At 38.7% G+C, this 17,985-nt stretch overlaps 3 protein-coding genes across 5 annotated transcripts in view; 2 read left to right on the forward strand and 1 right to left on the reverse strand.

The window, feature by feature from the left end:
* The window catches only part of LOC116523541 (serine/threonine-protein kinase MRCK gamma-like), a 187,355-nt gene that overhangs the window by 77,453 nt on the left and 91,917 nt on the right, over positions 1-17,985 (reverse strand). The gene's annotated exons all lie outside the window — the stretch shown is intronic.
* Positions 1-17,985, forward strand: part of LOC116523542 (prelamin-A/C-like) — a 75,560-nt gene that overhangs the window by 17,781 nt on the left and 39,794 nt on the right.
* Positions 1-17,985, forward strand: part of LOC116523543 (protein Spindly-A-like) — a 34,878-nt gene that overhangs the window by 1,146 nt on the left and 15,747 nt on the right. Inside the window, exons 2-4 of one of the 2 annotated variants that reach the window (XM_032238654.1) lie at positions 7,955-8,084; positions 9,305-9,380; positions 11,779-12,121. The gene's annotated coding sequence lies outside the window, so the exon portion shown is untranslated. The remainder of the gene's footprint in view (positions 1-7,954; positions 8,085-9,304; positions 9,381-11,778; positions 12,122-17,985) is intronic. The other variant, XM_032238655.1, reaches the window with a different exon arrangement.

Raw genomic sequence — 17,985 nt, forward strand, 5'->3', positions numbered from 1 at the left:
CGATATGTTTCGTTTGCTAGCATTTTGCTCCCTGTGATTCCAGAGAGTCCCTTTTAAGCATCTGAGGGCTGTATTGTATTTTATCATGGGTATGCAGGTTTATTTATTTTTGGGATGGAAACTCTGATAGTTAATAGCTTTGTTTGTCGAATGCTCTGAGCTGAATGTGCTCTGGCTATAATCCTACAAGATGTAAGGCCTAACAGCATATTTTCAATTACTTCCTCCAGATTGTTTTTCAGATACAGAGATCAGAAAAATAGTTTTGTTAAAGAAAAAAAATGTTGGGATAAGATCATGTGAACAGAAATTTGTATTGTATGTCCATCAGAAACACTAATGTACTCTTAATAGAAAATGCACCCTAAATCTTGTTATTGGGAAATTAAAGGGTGAGCGCTGAAAGAAGAAGAGAGTAGAGATGATTGATGTTAACTTATAATTTTTCAGGATGAATACCAGGGGGGGGGGGGGAATTGCAATTCTGATAATCTAATGGGTTGTATTCTGAGCTATATACACAATTTAGCTGTAATATTTTCAGTATAATATTTGTTTGCTCTGAGAAAGAATTTCACTGTGGAAATGGAAGCAAACTTTACATATACTAAATGACGGTGAATAGAGCTGTCACAAAAGTGTGTAGCCTGAAGTTTAACGTTCTACTAAGTGAGCTCCATTAACTTGTGCATGCGTGAGCCTGCTTAACATCAGGGAAGTGGATGAGAGAGTTCAGAAATCCTGGCTCAGAAAAGAGGAGTACACGTTACGTTGGCAATGCTTCACATGGTATTGCATAAAAGTGTGAAAAAATTGGATCAGGCTCTTGGCATCCCAGAACAATGAAGCAACCCACAGTGACAAGAATGTGCTGTAGCATCCTGTTCCAATAAGATGCATGGATGTCTTCCAAGATCCTGTCCTTTTGATCAGAAAGGGATTTACAGAAATGATACCCAAGCAGAAGGGATAGTGAGATGAGAAAGATCGGAATAGCAGCAATGCTCTCTTGTGGCTGAGAGCTGCCAGAGCTGCCTGCATCATATGTTTACAAGTACAATATACTGAATAGAATTCCTGACCTGCCTGTTGATACTGAAGTATCCCACATTCCCGCCCATTGTCTTGCTTTCAAGAGAGAAAGCCATAATCTATGAGTCATGAAATAATGTTCCTATTGTTCAGCCTTAAGTGCAAAAGTTTCCAAAGAATAGTGAATATCTCTGTTAATAAATGTGTCCAGAATCAAGAAAGTCTGAAAAGATCTGTCTCATTCAACAACATATTAAGCAGTACTGGCTAGTTTTTACATGACACAATAAACCAGATAATTTAAAGGTGTAACATTTTATTCAAGTCTGGAACAAGGGAGAAAAAGCAGTGAATGGTACATCTGTCTGGCCCTTTGATTTAGTTCAATGTTCTTTCCCTACAATAAGTAGAATAGGTTGAAGCATCAGAGTTGTCCATATTTTTCTGGCAAAATGCTACAGATGTGGCAACAGATCCGGGAGAACTTTTGGTAAAGTTTAATGGAGCTATTGCACACTTCTACTAAGATTTTTTTTTTAATTTGGCATATGGCAACTACAGAAGTCATGCCATCACGGATATAAAAGTATAAGTTCAAATAACATGTCGATAGATAGATAGATAGATAGATAGATAGATAGATAGATAGATAGATAGATAGATAGATAGATGATAGATGGATGGATGGATGGATGGATGGATGGATGGATGGATGGATGGATGTCAGGCAGGCAGGCAGGCAGGCAGGCTGACTGAATATAGAGAATATAATATGTGTGAGAAAATATTAAATTAAGATAAAGCCATAATAAAATCAGCATAATATGGCACCATAGAGTCATAATGGGATAGACCTTCTACTGAGATAACAGTTAGAGAATGGAGACAGCTGCAGCTTGACAATTTTCAGGTACCTCTACATCCAACAGTTCTTGGCTGATCTGATCTCGTAAGGTCAGTTAATTGGTGAGTCCATTTATTTCTAGTTCTTACTAATTCATTTGAAAACAGAGCAAAGCTGGGTTCGCCACTTACTGTGTTACATCTCTGCAGTTATTGATCTCTATGATGAGTTCTTATCATTAGTTCCTTAATTCATGATAACTTTCCTTGGTGTCTGTCTGCAGGCATTATTTAGAATAGGCTGCCAAACTCGCAGCCCACAGGCCGGATGTGTCATGAGCTAGCCACACCCATGCCTGGGCGTGAAGTAGGGGAAAATCCCCATATGTCATGTGATGCCACCGTGACATGAGTTTGAACCCCTGATTTGGAATATAGCTTCATACTTATGCTTCTACCTTTGAGGAAAATATCTTGTTACCGTATTTTTTTTCATTTTTTTTAATGAATATTTTTATTTCCATTTTCATTTTCATAACACACACTCACATGTATACTATACATAGCCCGTATCATATGGTATTAAATAATAATTACATCAGTTCCTCTTGTCAACAATGCCCAGAAAAATAGAAACCCATTATAGCTCTTCTGCTCTCCATACACCTCTTTCTTCTACCACCCTCCAACTTTCTATCTTCCCTCCATCATCCTTTTCTACTCTACTTCCTCTCCCTTTCTACCACTCCTCTCTCTACAATCCACTCCTCCTTATCCTTCTCATCTTCCCCCCTTACCCTCTCTCCTATCCTTCTCTTCCCATCTTTCTTCTCCCTTCTATTTCCCACTCTCCTCTCCTTGGTGTATTTCTGCTACATGTCAATATGCTTAACATATTCTAGTTTTTTTAAAAAAATAAAAAAAATAGTAGTAATAATAGCAATGAAAATATAAGAAAAAAAACCAGTATACACGTGGGGTCAAATTACATTGAAATCTAACACATCTCATCAAACCTAATATAAATCCCTCCCCCCACAACCCCCCCACAACCTACACGGTATAGATTTTTAACAAACACAGTCTAAAATATATTGGAAAAAAGAATAAGAAATTAATAACATCTTTACATTGAACTTAGCTCCTCGCTAAGCTAACTTTAAACAATCTTGTTACCGTATTGATGCCACATTATCTTCATTATTTGTAAGAGATTTTTTTTAACTTGATAGAAGAATAGTGACTCTAAAACCACGAAGCTATTTCAGACAATAATCAATCAGATATTTTTGTTGATGTTCAGGTGTAATGAAAATGGGTATGTGGGAGATGGAGCTATCAGTTTCTTTTGTTCCTCTTTTTCATGGAATAATTTACTTCCTGTGGTAGGGATTTCTATTTTTTTAGAACTTCAGTAACTTTGAGCTGGCTCTGACTTTTTTTTCTTTTTTGCATTGTTCTATTAGTCAGCTGGCGAGACAGCACTGATGGGGTTATGATGCTCTCAACATTTCTAAGCACAAAGGAAGATAATGAGCAGTCAGTTTTAAACTCTCTTCCTATTTTACAAGCTGCAATAAATATGAAATTTCTACATGAACAGATGTGCATATGCAAAATAAGACTCATGACACATAATATTTATTGGCAGTCTTACAATATCTGCTTAGCTTATAAAGCCCAACAGGGTTAACTGGATCCTGCCACTTGCTGAGATATGACTCTATATATCCAATAAACAAGAGTAAGATTTAATTTTAGTCAAAGCAACTTCTGAATTGCCTCTGAGAAGACTGCCTCCAGTAACTTGGAGCTCAATTAAGAAAAGAGAGGCTCATAAAGACCCCACTCATAGCATTATATTTTCTTTTATATATATATTCCTTTTTTATTAATAGAGTTGACCATCTACAACCGCAAAGGCAGATACAATTTTTAATATTGTAATCTATTCCTTATAAAAAATTGAACTGTAGCTGAATTTTAAAATATATAGATTTAGTACATTTTCTAATAGACAATATTGTTTTCTCTTTGGGTTTTAGAAAGGGTGAGTGGATTGATGTATACTGGTTTCTAGACTATAATATATCCTACTTTGAAGCCATTCAATCAGAGATACACAGCCTTATGGTTGCCAGGGTACGTACAGAAAGCCAAATGGGTATGGCTGGCGTGGCAATACTTTTCCTGTCAGAGTTTGGTTTGGTTTGGTTTATTGGATTTATATGCCACCCTTCTTCCAAGGATTCAGGGTGGCATACAACATTAAAAAAAAAACATATTACAAAAGTTAAAAAAATTTTTAAATAGAATATCCTAAACAAACCCAATTAGGATTAACAATAACATTTTTTTAAAAAAAATCAATTAAAATTAACAATGAACAATAATTTATTTTATTTTGTTCAGGCCAGGCTGGCTTGCTGGAAAAGCCAACGTTTTAGGGCGCGTTAGAAGGATCGGAGGTCGGGGATTATACGAGGCTCCGGGGCCGCTACGGGCTGCCAGCTGCTGGCACGTGCTCCTGCGAGAGCCTCTGCATAGCGCCGGGAAGCCGCGGAGAAGCTTCGCTCTGCTTCTCACCCAGCCTTCCCCCAGAGGCGATCCGGGACTTCCAGCGACAGAGCCTGGAGAAGCAGGCCGGGGCGGCGGGGCACTTTGCATCGCGGGAGCCGCCAAGCGCCCAGGTCTGCAGCAAAGAGCCAGCCTCCTCCTTCTCGCCCACTCCTCTCTCCTCTGAAGTACGCCCCGCCCAATGTAAGCGTGCTCAAGAAGATATGATTCGCTGCTTGCAGATCAGGAGGCGGGAGAATTAGTGCCTCTTTTCCATCTGAACTTCTTTGCCTTTTAACTCTTTCTTAACTTTTAGAAGGCGAAAAATTCCTTATGGAAAAGAGGCCCCGAGTTCTCTCGCCTCCTGCTTTGGTTAACACTAAGCAGACACCAAGCCACTGTGACCTGGAATCTGGTAGCAACTATCTTGGCTTTAATTATTTTAAAAATAATATTTAAATTTCTTTCTTTTTCCTGAGGAGACTGGTGAGGCTTCGCCTCCCTTGCCTCTAGTGACTGCACGTCCCTGCTGTCAAGTTGGAAACTCTTAGCAGCCACACAGTTAACTTTTCTCCATGACAATCTCTCTCTCACCTTTCAGTTCTTCCAGTGGTGCACTTGATTGCCACTGTAATCGAGTCCATCCACCAGGCTATTGTTTGTCCTCTTCTTCCTTTCCTTCCACCTTTCTCAGTTGGAAGCTTTTTTCTTCTCCTAAAGAGCTTAGCCTTCACATAATATGTTCCAGAGAGGATAATTTGACCCTGTCATTGGTTCCTTAGGTGAAAATTCAGGGTTGATTTGTTTGATGGCCCTTTTGTTTGCTATCCATGGTTTTCTCAGGAGTGTTCCACAATCCCAAAATTTAAAAATACCTTTCTTATTTTGCTGTCTCAAAGTCTAACTTTCACTTCATAGAATGTCACATGGAAAAATATGGTTTGCAAGATTACTTCTAAATAAAGGAAAATGCTGGTGTTCAGTGGGCTGTAAAATGGTGGCTCAGAAGATCCATGTTACTTCTTACTTCAATAGTTCTGAAAAGTCTACAATTGGCTCACATGTTCAGTCATTGCTTTCCCAATTCAGCCCTCTATCTTTAAGTTTCATCCAGTTTTTAAAAAAATCCTTTTTCTAGACCTCCATATGTGTGTAATATATTTCCCATAACTTCAGTTTTACAAAATCTCTGTTTTATCAAAGCTCGTATTGCAGTAAATCATTTTGACTTTAAAATTCCATACAGCTCTTTTCTCTGTTGGAATTAACAAGTTTTCAAAACATCCTTTCTGTTTTTTTGATTATATAGCATAACATGCCATTTGTCAATATGCATCAGCATAAACCTTAAAATAAATTATGTACAAACAGATTTCAATATATCTCAGTTCCAAATACAATTGAAAGATTTTATTTTGTTTTGAAAAAAGAATAACACTATGCAACTAAAACCAAGAAACTGCACTCTGGAAAAATCAATTTAAAATAAACAAATCTTTGCTTCATCACAGTCTGGCCTATGATCTGTTTCCATGCTTACATTGTAAATCACATGAGTGTTGCTGTTTGTTACCACTTTAATGATTGCTTTTGGGTCTTGATGGACTGAACACTTTCATTCTTTTGCAAGCTCTCTTTTGGCGAGCTCCAAGAATGTAGAATTGCTGCCAGGAATGTCTCTCCGCAGTTCTAAGCTTGCTTGCATAACTCACACTTGTCACATGCAAGCACTACTCTGTGGGTGTTCATACTAGAGGGCAAAATGCTGTGTGTTCCAAAAGAATTCCTTCACTTTTTCTAAAGTAAGGCTGTAGAGCAATTGGCGATAAGGACTCACACCAAACCATTTGTGAGACTTCGGGCAAATTGGTAAATAGGTTTGCACTGGGCAGACAGTGAGACCGGAGATCCAGATTTTTGGAAGGAATCAAGGAAGCTTTCCTTCATTTTATAAAAAAACACTGGGGCAGGAAGTTGAAATTCAAGAGTGGTGGGGGAGGGATTGGGGAAACTGCAATGAAGAGTTTGGCGGCTCCAGTGGCTCCAGTAATTAAAGACATTAACTCCAGTATTTTAGTCGTATAAGTTATGGTGTCAAGAACCCATGTATATGTGGACTGAGAACTGGGAGCTTTCTGTTACACAAAGGGGCACAACAATATGATTATTTTTACATGAATGGCCTTTAGAGCAGTTCCTACTGCAGGAACCCAAAAGCTTCATTGATCTCAAAAGATCAGTAAGAATTTAGAAGGGTAAACTTTACCTGGATAGTAGTAAACTTATCCTGTTTAGTCCTTGTATCTCACTAATGAAAATAAATAGTTCAATCCAGTTACAGCCCTTTTTAAAATATCCTTGATTTTTTTCTTCCTTCTGCGGACATATCATTTGACCTCTTTCCCATCTTGTTGGCTAAAGGAGAAAGGATGACTACAGAAATAAGTAACTCACAGGAACCAAAGGGGTTGGCATTTTGTTGCACTGCAAAAACTTGATTTAAATGACACAAGTAGAACCTGCAGTAAAACAACGACCAACTTTTCACTTTGGGCTCAAATATGCTTAAATATGGCTTGGTAAGGGAAAGTCATTTGGCTACGTTCACATAAAAATAAGGAGTGGTGATGGAGATAGTTCAGGTCTGATATACATAAGAATTATGTATTTGCATTCATAAGACAAATTATATCCCAGAGTATTGAAATATTTGATAAAAGTAACATGTTTGGTATGTTTTGAAAACTGGAGGAATAGCAAGACACCAAAGACTTGAGTAGAGTAAACCCAATATTCAGATAGGAAAAAGAAAAGGCTGGAATACAGCTACTAGCCATTAACTTATTCATCCATGTTTAAAAGTTATCCAAGTTGTAGTTATTAACATGCTATTGTAATAGCACGTTAATATGAATTCCACATATTAAAACATGCTCTTTTGAAAAAGCACCTTCTATTTAAATTTCCTTCCAATCATCTCTTTCCAGTCTGCTTTAACCAGCATCTCATCAGGAATGCTTATCAGATTGAGGAGATTTCGTCTGCTAGTACCCGGTATTAGAAGGATTTCTTTTAGGGCTTCGAGTTGGCTACTATACTACATGAGTAAATAATGTCATGCAGTAGCCAAACAGTTACATCACCATCTTTGGAGATTTCATTGTACCGATACTGTACTTGGGGTACTGTGTTCAGTTTTGAGCATCATGTCAGGGTTCCAAATAACACCCCCAATGAAAGAAGACTACGAGGCTTCAAGTTCCTCAAAGTTCCATTTTATTAGAGATGTCCTATTGGCACATCTGGAAAAACCCAAATCTGAAAACGTTCAGGTTTTCCTCACCCAAAAGAAAGTCAAAGATCCATCCTATTCACATTGTCCATTCAATTCAGTCCCAACTGAAGACAATCCCCAGTCACTCCCATCCAGGTGCAAGCCGAATGCCATTTACTCCGAGAGAAAGATATGGTGTTATGGCTAATCCTCCACCACTCCTTGTAATCCCCTCTCCTGTTTCCCCAGGCACTAAATGTGGCAGCACTGAAGCTCCAATGGAAGAGATGGCTTCCAGGGTTGACACATCAGATTTTAAAAGGAAGATGGAAAGCAGCTTGGGTTATGAAGATGATAAAGAGCCTGGAAATCAAGCCTTGTAAGTAAAGTTTAAATCAGCTGGGCATTTCTTTTCAAGCTACAGAGCTTGAAAAATAGAAGAATGAGAGAGATCATTGTGTGTGTCTTACAAATACTTAAAAGTATTTTGAACTCATGAGATACTCATTTGAAATCTGACTTATCAGACAGGATTAAATTTGTGTCATCCTGGTGCTTTGTTTTTATGATCCACATATTTTTTTTTGTTTTAGAGCAAGGACAAGAAAAGGAGATTGACTCATGGTACAGTATAAATGCAAGTGGGATGTTTAAATTCAGAGATGTTAGTTGCCGAGAGAGATTAGATTATAAGAAGATAGAGAGGAATGCTTAAGGTTAAAAATTGTAGTTTAGCTGGTGTACAGAGTTTCTGATGTATGGTATCTTAATAATGGATACACTGAATGTTAATCCCTACAAAAGCACCCTAGATCTCTCTAGATTGGGCTGCATACAAGTTTAACTAAAATCCAGAACATTTTAGGATTTAAGTGACTTAGATTTCAGCAACCAGTATTAACATGAATCAAGCAGATGATGGGAGAATAGATTAAAAGAGTTGGACCAATATGCAGAGTAACACAAGACACTGAGTGGATGCGAAGTTAAACAAAGGAAATTCAAACTGTATCTTAGGAGGAATTTTATGATAGTAGAATGATTAAAGATTGGAATGCACTGCAGAGAAAAGTAAGAATTTCCCTCTTGCTGGAGATTTTCAAACGGGGCTGATTTAACTGATTCTTGCAAGGGAAGGAGCAGGTTGTAACCTCCGCAGGAGGTTGACCTGTACTATTTTTTTTAAAATCATACAATTCTGATTCTGAAATTCCTACAGGCTGTATTCATACCCTGAACACCACCATAGTCTACTTTTCTTGGTTTTGCTTGGTACACTTTGTGAATCCAGCCATGGAGGATAGTAAACTTTGTTTTATGGTGTAGTGTTCACATTCAAAGTGACAATAAAGTTATTCTAAGTCTAAGTCTAGTGTTTCATGAGTCCAGTTGTGTGCAATTTAAGCAACTATAGGTTGCTACACAATATAAACACAATGGAGGTTGCATGCCCATCCTGGCTCTAGGGAACCTTTGATACCTTTAGCCACATTATTATTCTGAACTGGTTTTGAGAGTTGGGAGTGGGTAACACCAAGTTAAGGTAGTCCTTTTCCTTTTTCTGGGGTCAGTTCCAGTCAAGTTTTTTTTGTTTTCCAGGCTGCTTCAGGGTTCTGTCCTATACTCCTTCCGCATTTTTAATATCTCCATCAAACCACTGGTCATTCACTATGAAGTAAGGCATCATTCATTTATTATTTATATCCATGTGTACTTTGCATTAGGCATCCAAGTGACGTTCTGTCCTATGTCTGCAGGCTTTGAGGGTATGGCTGGGGAAGATCATGTTATGACTATTGGGTTGAAGAAACCGAGTTCAGTTTTGACTCAACTGAGTGGCTGTAGTTTTCAGGTTCTCTGGATTTGGGGTGTTTCCATCCTTGACTCTGGGCAAGATGGCTCTCTTCAAAAGTAATGCACAACCTAGAAGTCCTCCTGGCCTCAAAAATCAGAGCTTCTTATTGCCACATCTTTGTGCTTTCTCCCCCAAACACCCAAGAACATGTTGTGAGTGTCCTCTCAAATTATCTCAATTGTAATGCTCATTGCAAGAGGCACTTCTCAATCCAACAAAACAATAAAAGAATGATACATCCAATCTGATTTCAAGATATCTATAAAAAACAATATGCCTTTAGGGAAGAATTATATGCACTTTTTTGGGGAGGGGGTAAAAAATACATACATACATGCATGCATACATACATACATACATACATACATACATATTATTTGTAGGCCAACTGCCATTTTTTAATTTTTGTTGAAAGTAGTCCATGCAAAAAATAATTAAACATAGTAGCAATTGCATCACTTTTTGCTTTTAAAACTCATTTATAGCTGTAAAATACTTCATTTAAGAAGTTAGTGTTGTTTCATGATTTTTTTTTCCTTTATGGAGAAAACAGTATTATACAGCTTATGATTACAATTGAGCCCAAAATTTATTTTGTTTATTGAGAAATTTGTTAAGTAAGTTTTGCTTCATTTTACGATTTCTCTTGCCACATTTGTTAGGTGAATCACTGCTGTTTTTAAATTAGTAACAGAGTTGTTAAGTAAATTTGGTTTCCCCATTGACTTTGTTTGTCCTAAGGGTACAAAAGGGGATCACATGACCCTGGGATGCTGCAACTGTCATAAATCTTGAGTCAGTTCTCAAGCATCTGAATGTAAATCACGTGACCACAGGGATACCGCAATGGTCATAAGGGTGAAAAATGGTCATGTTACTTTTTTCAGTGCCATTATAACTTGGAACAGTCACTAAATGAACTGTTGTAAGTCAAGGACTACCTGTACTAATGACAACAGGCTTTTAGAAGACTGTTAAGAAAAACTTTCATCTGCTGTAGCTACAGGATTTGCATCCTTAAATTTTAGATTCAAGTTGTATGTCAAGATAAGGAGATCAACTGCCACAAGGTGGAGCTAGTGGCATGGTGCTTGAGTAGAGGATCTTATTCAAAGATAGCATTCAAAGAAAAAGGTAATTCAATTTGGCTGTAATTCTGATATAGGGCCAGAATACACAAAACTATCTGGCAGCGAGTGCTATTGTGGAATTTACCTCATGATCAAGAAACAATTTGCTTTTTAGGCTTCACCAATAAAGGGAAAACAGTATGCAATCCTCAACTTTACTATACGCAGGATCCCATGAAAATTTGGTTGGGCAATTTAAGCATGAGTAAGAAACCAAAATCCTAAATTTGTGTAATTATATAACACTTTCCTCAGGAACTCAAAAGCCTCTTATATGGGATATTTTTATTACACTTTATACCCCACAACCATATGTGAGGAGACTGGGCTTAAAGAGCGTGGCTAAAGTGATCGAATGAAAATCCATGGTGACACCAGCTGTGCAGAATGGCATTTGAGGGCTTAAAGGATAAACTGCTGCGATGCAAAACCGTGGATCCTGTTAAGATTTCAAATGAAATTATATGAGCTTCCTACTTTTAAAAAATTATGAGGGATCCCCAAATACCTTTTGTTTGTAGTATGCATTTACCATATTAAACATTAAAAATGATTCATTTGTTGATGTTACCACTACTCCATTATTTTATGGGATCTTAATATTGTGTTCTTTTTCAACATGCACTGACTTTGATGTCAGATTCCCCAGCTGTCCTAAGACTCACACTTTAACTAACACTGAAATAGTCAAAATACAGGCCACTTTCCTAGAAGGCTGCATTCTGTAATGTCAGCAGTATGTGATGATTATCTGTATCCAGATAATCAATTATAAGGATACATTTTTATATATCTATATCTTTGTATCTGTATCTATCTACATTTCACTTCCCCAATTCCTTGGGCATCACTGGTTGTAATAGTCCTTTCTAGGCAGACGAATGTAATCAGTATTTTGAATGGTGATTCCAGGTGGACCCTATGAACAAATACGGGGATCTCCGAATAGGATAGAAGGGAATTCTTTATTGGCCAAGTGTGATTGAACACGCAAGGGATTTGTCTTTGGTGTATATGCTGTCAATCAGCGTACGTAAAAAGACAAGATCCAGGACAAGAAGATCCGACTTCTCCTTTCTTCCTTGCAGCTGTTTGCAAAACCGACCACGGAGTCCACGGCCTTCTTCCTCCCCCGCTCCCTCCCCCACTTAGGAAATCCCTCGTTGTCCTGGCGCCGCTCATTCTGCAGACTCCATTTCCATATCATCTCTGACCGAAGGGAAGCTAAACCGCTTGAAAAGCCCGCCTCGTCCACGACCCCCCCCCCACCCCGCCCGCCAACGCGCGTCCTCCACCGGGCATGCGCAGTGTCTTTCTAAGCCGGCGTCGTTAAATATCGCGAGATCGAATGCGCTCGGCGCGGGCTTTAAGCCTAAGATTCAAACACAGGTTCGTCGGGGTTGTTGCGTGTCTTAGTCAAAGGCGAAAGAGGTAAGTGCAAACCTCGCAGAGCGGGGCTACGTATTGAAAAGTAGCGACTAGAATATGCAGGAGCGGCAGAAACTACAAAAGAAGAGAAGCTTTTCTTTTTGTCTCTGCTACCAGCACTCAGTACGGCTGCATTCACCGTCTTTTAAAAGGCAAAACAAAACGCGGTTTGCCAGTACTTTCCTGGCCGCACGTCTTCTGGAGAAAGTGCCACAGTTGGTGTTATACCCTAACACTAGTTTCCTCCTGAAAGCGAAGTTAGTTACTCTAAACTTGAGTCCCTACCTGCTTCCTCTTTCCTCCGCCTCTTCCTGCTTTTCACTCAGTGGAGCTGAACGGCATATCTTTGCCTCCCTGTGTTGGACTCCATCTGCCTTTTAGGGAATAGTAAAAAGCAAATTCAGCCAGATCTGGATGAAGGGCTGGATTCAACCTGATCTGGAGGGCTGGATGAAGAAAGAAGGAGGGGGTAAAAGTAGGGAGAGCCTTCTTTATGCTTTGGGACAGCCTTTCCTAAATAAGATTCAGTTATTCAACCCTGCATGTAGATTATTTCATGATCCTCTTTAATGGTTTAGGGTCAGAAAAGGGTTTTACTATATTGCCTTTTTATGCTGGTATACAGTTGGAGTTAATCCCATCAGTGAAACAAATGTCCACATTCTGATTAATGTTTAGTTGTAGTTTTTATATTGGATACCCATGACTCCATTCCCTAAAAGTACTGTATTTTTCAGAGTATAAGATGCACCAGAGGATAAGACGCACCAAGGTTTTGAAGATGCAATTTTTTTAAAAAGGTAAGTAGGTAGATAGAGGGATAGAGAGGGAGAGAAAGAGAGAGAGAGATACAGTAGATAGTAGGGAGAGAGGGAGAGTAGGTAGGTAGGTAAAGGGATAGACCGGGGGGGGGGGTAGGTAGGTAGGTAGGTAGAGGAATAGAGAGAGAGAAAAAGAGAAATACAGTAGATAGGTAGGGAGAGAGAATAGGTAGGTAGGTAGTTAGATAAAGGGTTAGAGAGAGAGAAATACAGTAGGTAGGTAGGGAGAGAGTATGTGTAGGTAGGTAGGGAGAGGGATAGAGAGAAATACAGTAGGTAGGTAGGGAGAGTAGTTAGGTAGGTAGATAAAGGGATAGAGAGAGAAAAATAGAGAGTAGGTAGGGAGAGAGTGTGGGTAGATAGATAGGGGGATAGAGAGAGAGAAATAGAGAGAGAAATACAGTATATAGGTAGGTGTTTCTGCTGGCACAGCACTTAATCAATGTAATTCTCATCAATCAGTGAAAGAGCTTTCCAAAAGGAAAAAAAAGTTTTTGCACTCTGTAAACCTCCCGAAAACAGGTCCGTTCCCTCACAAAAAGGCATTAATAGCCTTGAAAGGGGGGGGGCTTACAGAGTGCTCCTGGAAGATGGGGGAGCAAAAACGAGCAAAAAACAGTCTGTTTTTCATCAAAAAAAATTGCATGCATAGCCTTATGGAGGCTTATAGAGTGCTGCTGCGGACTGCGAGGGGGGGGGGGAAACGACCTGTTTTTTGCAAATTTCTGCCCTCCCCAGCCCCCAGGAGCTCTGTGAAAGTCCCCATAAGAGTATGCCCAGCCATTTTGGTGAAGGGGCGGGGCTTCGGAGGGCTAAAAATGCTGTATTCGCTGTACAAGACGTTCCCAGATTTTCAGTCTTTTTTTTTTTTTGAGGGAAAAAGGTGCATCTTATACTCCAAAAAATACGATAGTTAAATTCTACTTCATATGCAAAATTGATAGCCAGCCAATTGATAAATTGAGTTACTTTTATGATTTATTCCTTTTTTATGTATGTAACCTTTTTTTTAACTATTGTTTTATTTTAGTATACCTTTATATTGTACTTGTCCTATAAAGATATTTGTACTAGAAGAGAACTGGAATTTTAACAATTCCATAATTATATATTTGTTCATATATAGAACAATATGCATACAGACACACTGAAGATCATTTGGTTTTGGACTATAACTGGAAACAATCCATTTCCTCTTGGTTTGCATAATAAAGTTTCCCACAATCCTAACTGATAATCTTTTTCACTTTTTATTCCTATCCAGGGAAATTTACATGGGTGCTGCTCAAGTTTCTTTTGAATTGGATATGCAGATTTAGATTTTAATTCTTTTGAACTAAAGCATATACTCTTGAGTTTTTGCCTCTGTATTTTTTGATATTTTAAAATTTCTTAACATTGAAACTGTCAGTTGCAGACTTTCAGACATCTTTTCTAGTTTTTGGAGGACAATCTATCAAGGTGCTGACCAGGAGTGGAGAGAAAATTAAGGAGCACTCACTTACTTTATTTATATATTTATATTGTTCTGAGTGCTCAAGTACCAGATGGTTGAAAGGAAAAATTGTTCTTCAATCTTTTGCTAAAACAATTAGAGAAAGGGAATGGAGCCAAGGAGATTCTTTCATTGCAAAGAGTGATTAGCTTTAACCGTTTCCCCAGACTTGAACCTAGAAAGGGGTAAAAGGACATAACCAAATTGTGCTGGATTTGGTGCCTCCGTTGTTCCATCTTACAGAATATCTCTGCTTGTTTCCTTTCTCCAAAGTTCAAATAAATGTTAAGATTGCCAAAACAATACTTCCCTGTTTAGTACTGAAGAGGCATGCAGAAAATAGCTTTAGCCATCCAAGGTTTTTAAACCTTTCTGCAGCATAGCAGCTTTAAATGGGCCTTTCCCCTTCTGGTAAATGGTTAAGTGAACAGGATAAACACTACATTGCCAAAAATATTCGCTCACCTGCCTTTACTCGCATATGAACTTACTGTAAGTGACATCCCATTCCTAATCCATAGGGTTCAATATGACGTCGGTCCACCCTTTGCAGCTATTACAGCTTCAACTCTTCTGGGAAGGCTGTCCACAAGGTTTAGGAGTGTGTTTATGGGAATTTTTGTCCATTCTTCCAGAAGTGCATTTGTGAGGTCACACACTGATGTTGGACTGATGTTACGTGGCCTACCTCTTTATGGCTGAGTTGCTGTCATTCCCAAACACTTCCACATTCTTATAATACAGCTGACAGTTGACTGTGGAATATTTAGGAGCAAGGAACTTTCATGACTGGATTTGTTGCACAGGTGGCATCCTATCACAGTTCCAAGCTGGAATTCACTGAGTTCCTGAAAGACCCATTCTTTCACAACTGTTTGTAAAAACAGTTTGCATGCCTAGGTACTTGATTTTATACACCTGTGGCTATTGAAGTGATTGGAACACCTGATTCTGATTATTTGGATGGGTGAGCGAATACTTTTGGCAATATAGTGTATATAGAAAGATACTGTAAAATCTGACTTTTTCACTTGAATACTGATTTAAGCTATTAATGTGCTATATGACATCTCCCTGTTGACACGTGAAAATTCAATCTAGAATTGTACAATTGGCTATTAGGTTGTATATTTTTATTAGTTAGTCTGGACTATGACTTATAAAAAATATGACTCGACAGCCAATGTGATATGGAGAAACATGACAATTAGAACTGTAGGTTGTTATTGGTTTCTGCTCTGTGTTTGTTGTTTTGGGCACTATCTAATAAAATGAAATTCACTGGTGAAAAGAGTAAGGTTCTACATTTAGGCAAGAAAAACGAAATAGACAAGTACAGTATAGGTCAGAGGTAGTCAACCTTTTTATACCTACCGCCCACTTTTGCATCTCTGTTAGTAGTAAAATTTTCTAACCGCCCACCGGTTCCACAGTAATGGTGATTTATAAAGTAGGGAAGTAACTTTACATTATAAAATTTATAAAGCAGAGTTACAGCAAACCCCTACCGCCCACCATGAAAGCTGGAACGTCCACTAGTAGGCGGTAGGGACCAGGTTGACTACCACTGGTATAGGTGGTACCTTGCTCAATAGTAGTAACTGTGAGAGGGATCTTGGAGTCCTAGTGGACAACCATTTAAATATGAGCCAGCCATGTGCAGCAGCTGCCAAAAAAACCAACACAGTTCTAGGCTACATAAACAGAGGGATAGAATCAAGATCACATGAAATGTTAATACCACTTTATAATGCCTTGGTAAGGCCACACTTGGAATACTGCATTCAGTTTTGGTCGCCACGATGTAGAAAAGATGTGGAGACTCTGGAAAGAGTGCAGAGAAGAGCAACAAAGATGATTAGGGGACTGGAGACTAAAACATATGAAGAACGGTTGCAGGAACTGGGTATGTCTAGTTTAATGAAAAGAAGGAGTAGGGGAGACATGATAGCAGTCTTCCAATATCTCAGGGGTTGCCACAAAGAAGAGGGAGTCAAACTATTCTCCAAGGCACCTGAGGGTAGAACAAGAAGCAATGGGTGGAAACTAATCAAAGAGTGAAGCAACTTAGAACTGAGGAGAAATTTCTTGACAGAACAATTAAACAGTGCAACAGCTTGCCTCCAAAAGTTGTAAATGAATATCGTGTAAAAGTTCATTTATTTCAGTAATGCAACTTAAAAGGTGAAACTAATATATGAGATAGATAGTTCAAGCTGTGATTTGTCATAATTGTGATGATTATGGTGTATAGCTCATGAAAACTCCAAATCCACCATCTCAGAAAATTAGAATATTACATGCAATCAATAAAACAAGGATTGTGAATAGAACAATATTGGACCTCTGAAAAGTATAAGCATGCCTATGTACTCAGGACTTGGTTTGGGCCCCTTTTGCAACAATTACTGCCTCAATGCAGCGTGGCATAGAAGCTATCAGCCTATGGCACTGCTGAGGTGCTATGGAAGACCAGGATGCTTCAATAGCAGCCTTCAGCTCTTCTGCATTGTTCGGTCTCATGTCTCTCATCTTTCTCTTGGCAATGCCCCATAGAATCTCTATGGGGTTCAGGTCAGGCGAGTTTGCTGACCAGTCAAGCATAGTAATCCCATGGTCATTGAACCAGGTTTTGGTGCTTTTGGCAGTGTGGGCAGCTGGAAAATGAAGTCAGCATCCCCATAAATCTCATCTGCAGAAGGAAGCATGAAATGCTCCAAAATCTCCTGGTAGACGGCTGCGTTGACCCTGGTCTTAATGAAGCACAGTGGTCCAAAGTCCTGTTGCTCCTTGGTCCAAAGTCCTCTTTTCTGATGAGAGCAACTTTTGCATCTCATTTGGAAACCAAGGACCCAGAGTATAGAGGAAGAATGGAGAGGCAGATCAAGCACAGTAATCCCACGGTCATTGAACCAATTTTTGGTGCTTTTGGCAAAAGTTGCTCTCATCAGAAAAGAGGACTTTGGATGCAACCATGTAGGATGAAAAAATTAAAAAGCATAGAGATGAAGTGTTTTGCGAGGTGAAACAAGATTTGAAATCTTCAAAACCAGAATTTTCTGGGTTTGGTCATCCGAGCTTGATCACTCAGCATAGGTACCAATACAAATCTTACCCAAAAAAACACAAAAACTTGTACCCAAGAAATGATCAGCTTTTTAATTCTAGGCCTTATAATATAAATATTTTTAGCAGTGAGAAGCTTTGCTGGATTTGTATCTTTTACAGATTTCAACTGAAAGGACATATGCTTACCTATTATTTATTTTGTTAGGAATGTATTTGTTTGAATCGGTAGCTAGGATAAATAAAGCAAATCCTCTACTTGATTTTTGTCCTTCTATTTTGTTTTAAGCATCAAAAGCAATTGTCTACATCTACTATTCTGAACAATTACTGGACTGCCTTAAATTATCAATTTTTTTCCTAAGACTAGTCAGTAATAAAACTTGTGTTTTCTGTAATACAATGTTAAGGATGGATGGACGGACAGATGGACAGACAGACAGACAGACGGACAGACATTGTGATCTCCTGAAGCTAAAATATAT

Source organism: Thamnophis elegans, unplaced genomic scaffold, assembly GCF_009769535.1.
Source record: "Thamnophis elegans isolate rThaEle1 unplaced genomic scaffold, rThaEle1.pri scaffold_42_arrow_ctg1, whole genome shotgun sequence".
Taxonomy (NCBI): Eukaryota; Metazoa; Chordata; class Lepidosauria; order Squamata; family Colubridae; genus Thamnophis; species Thamnophis elegans.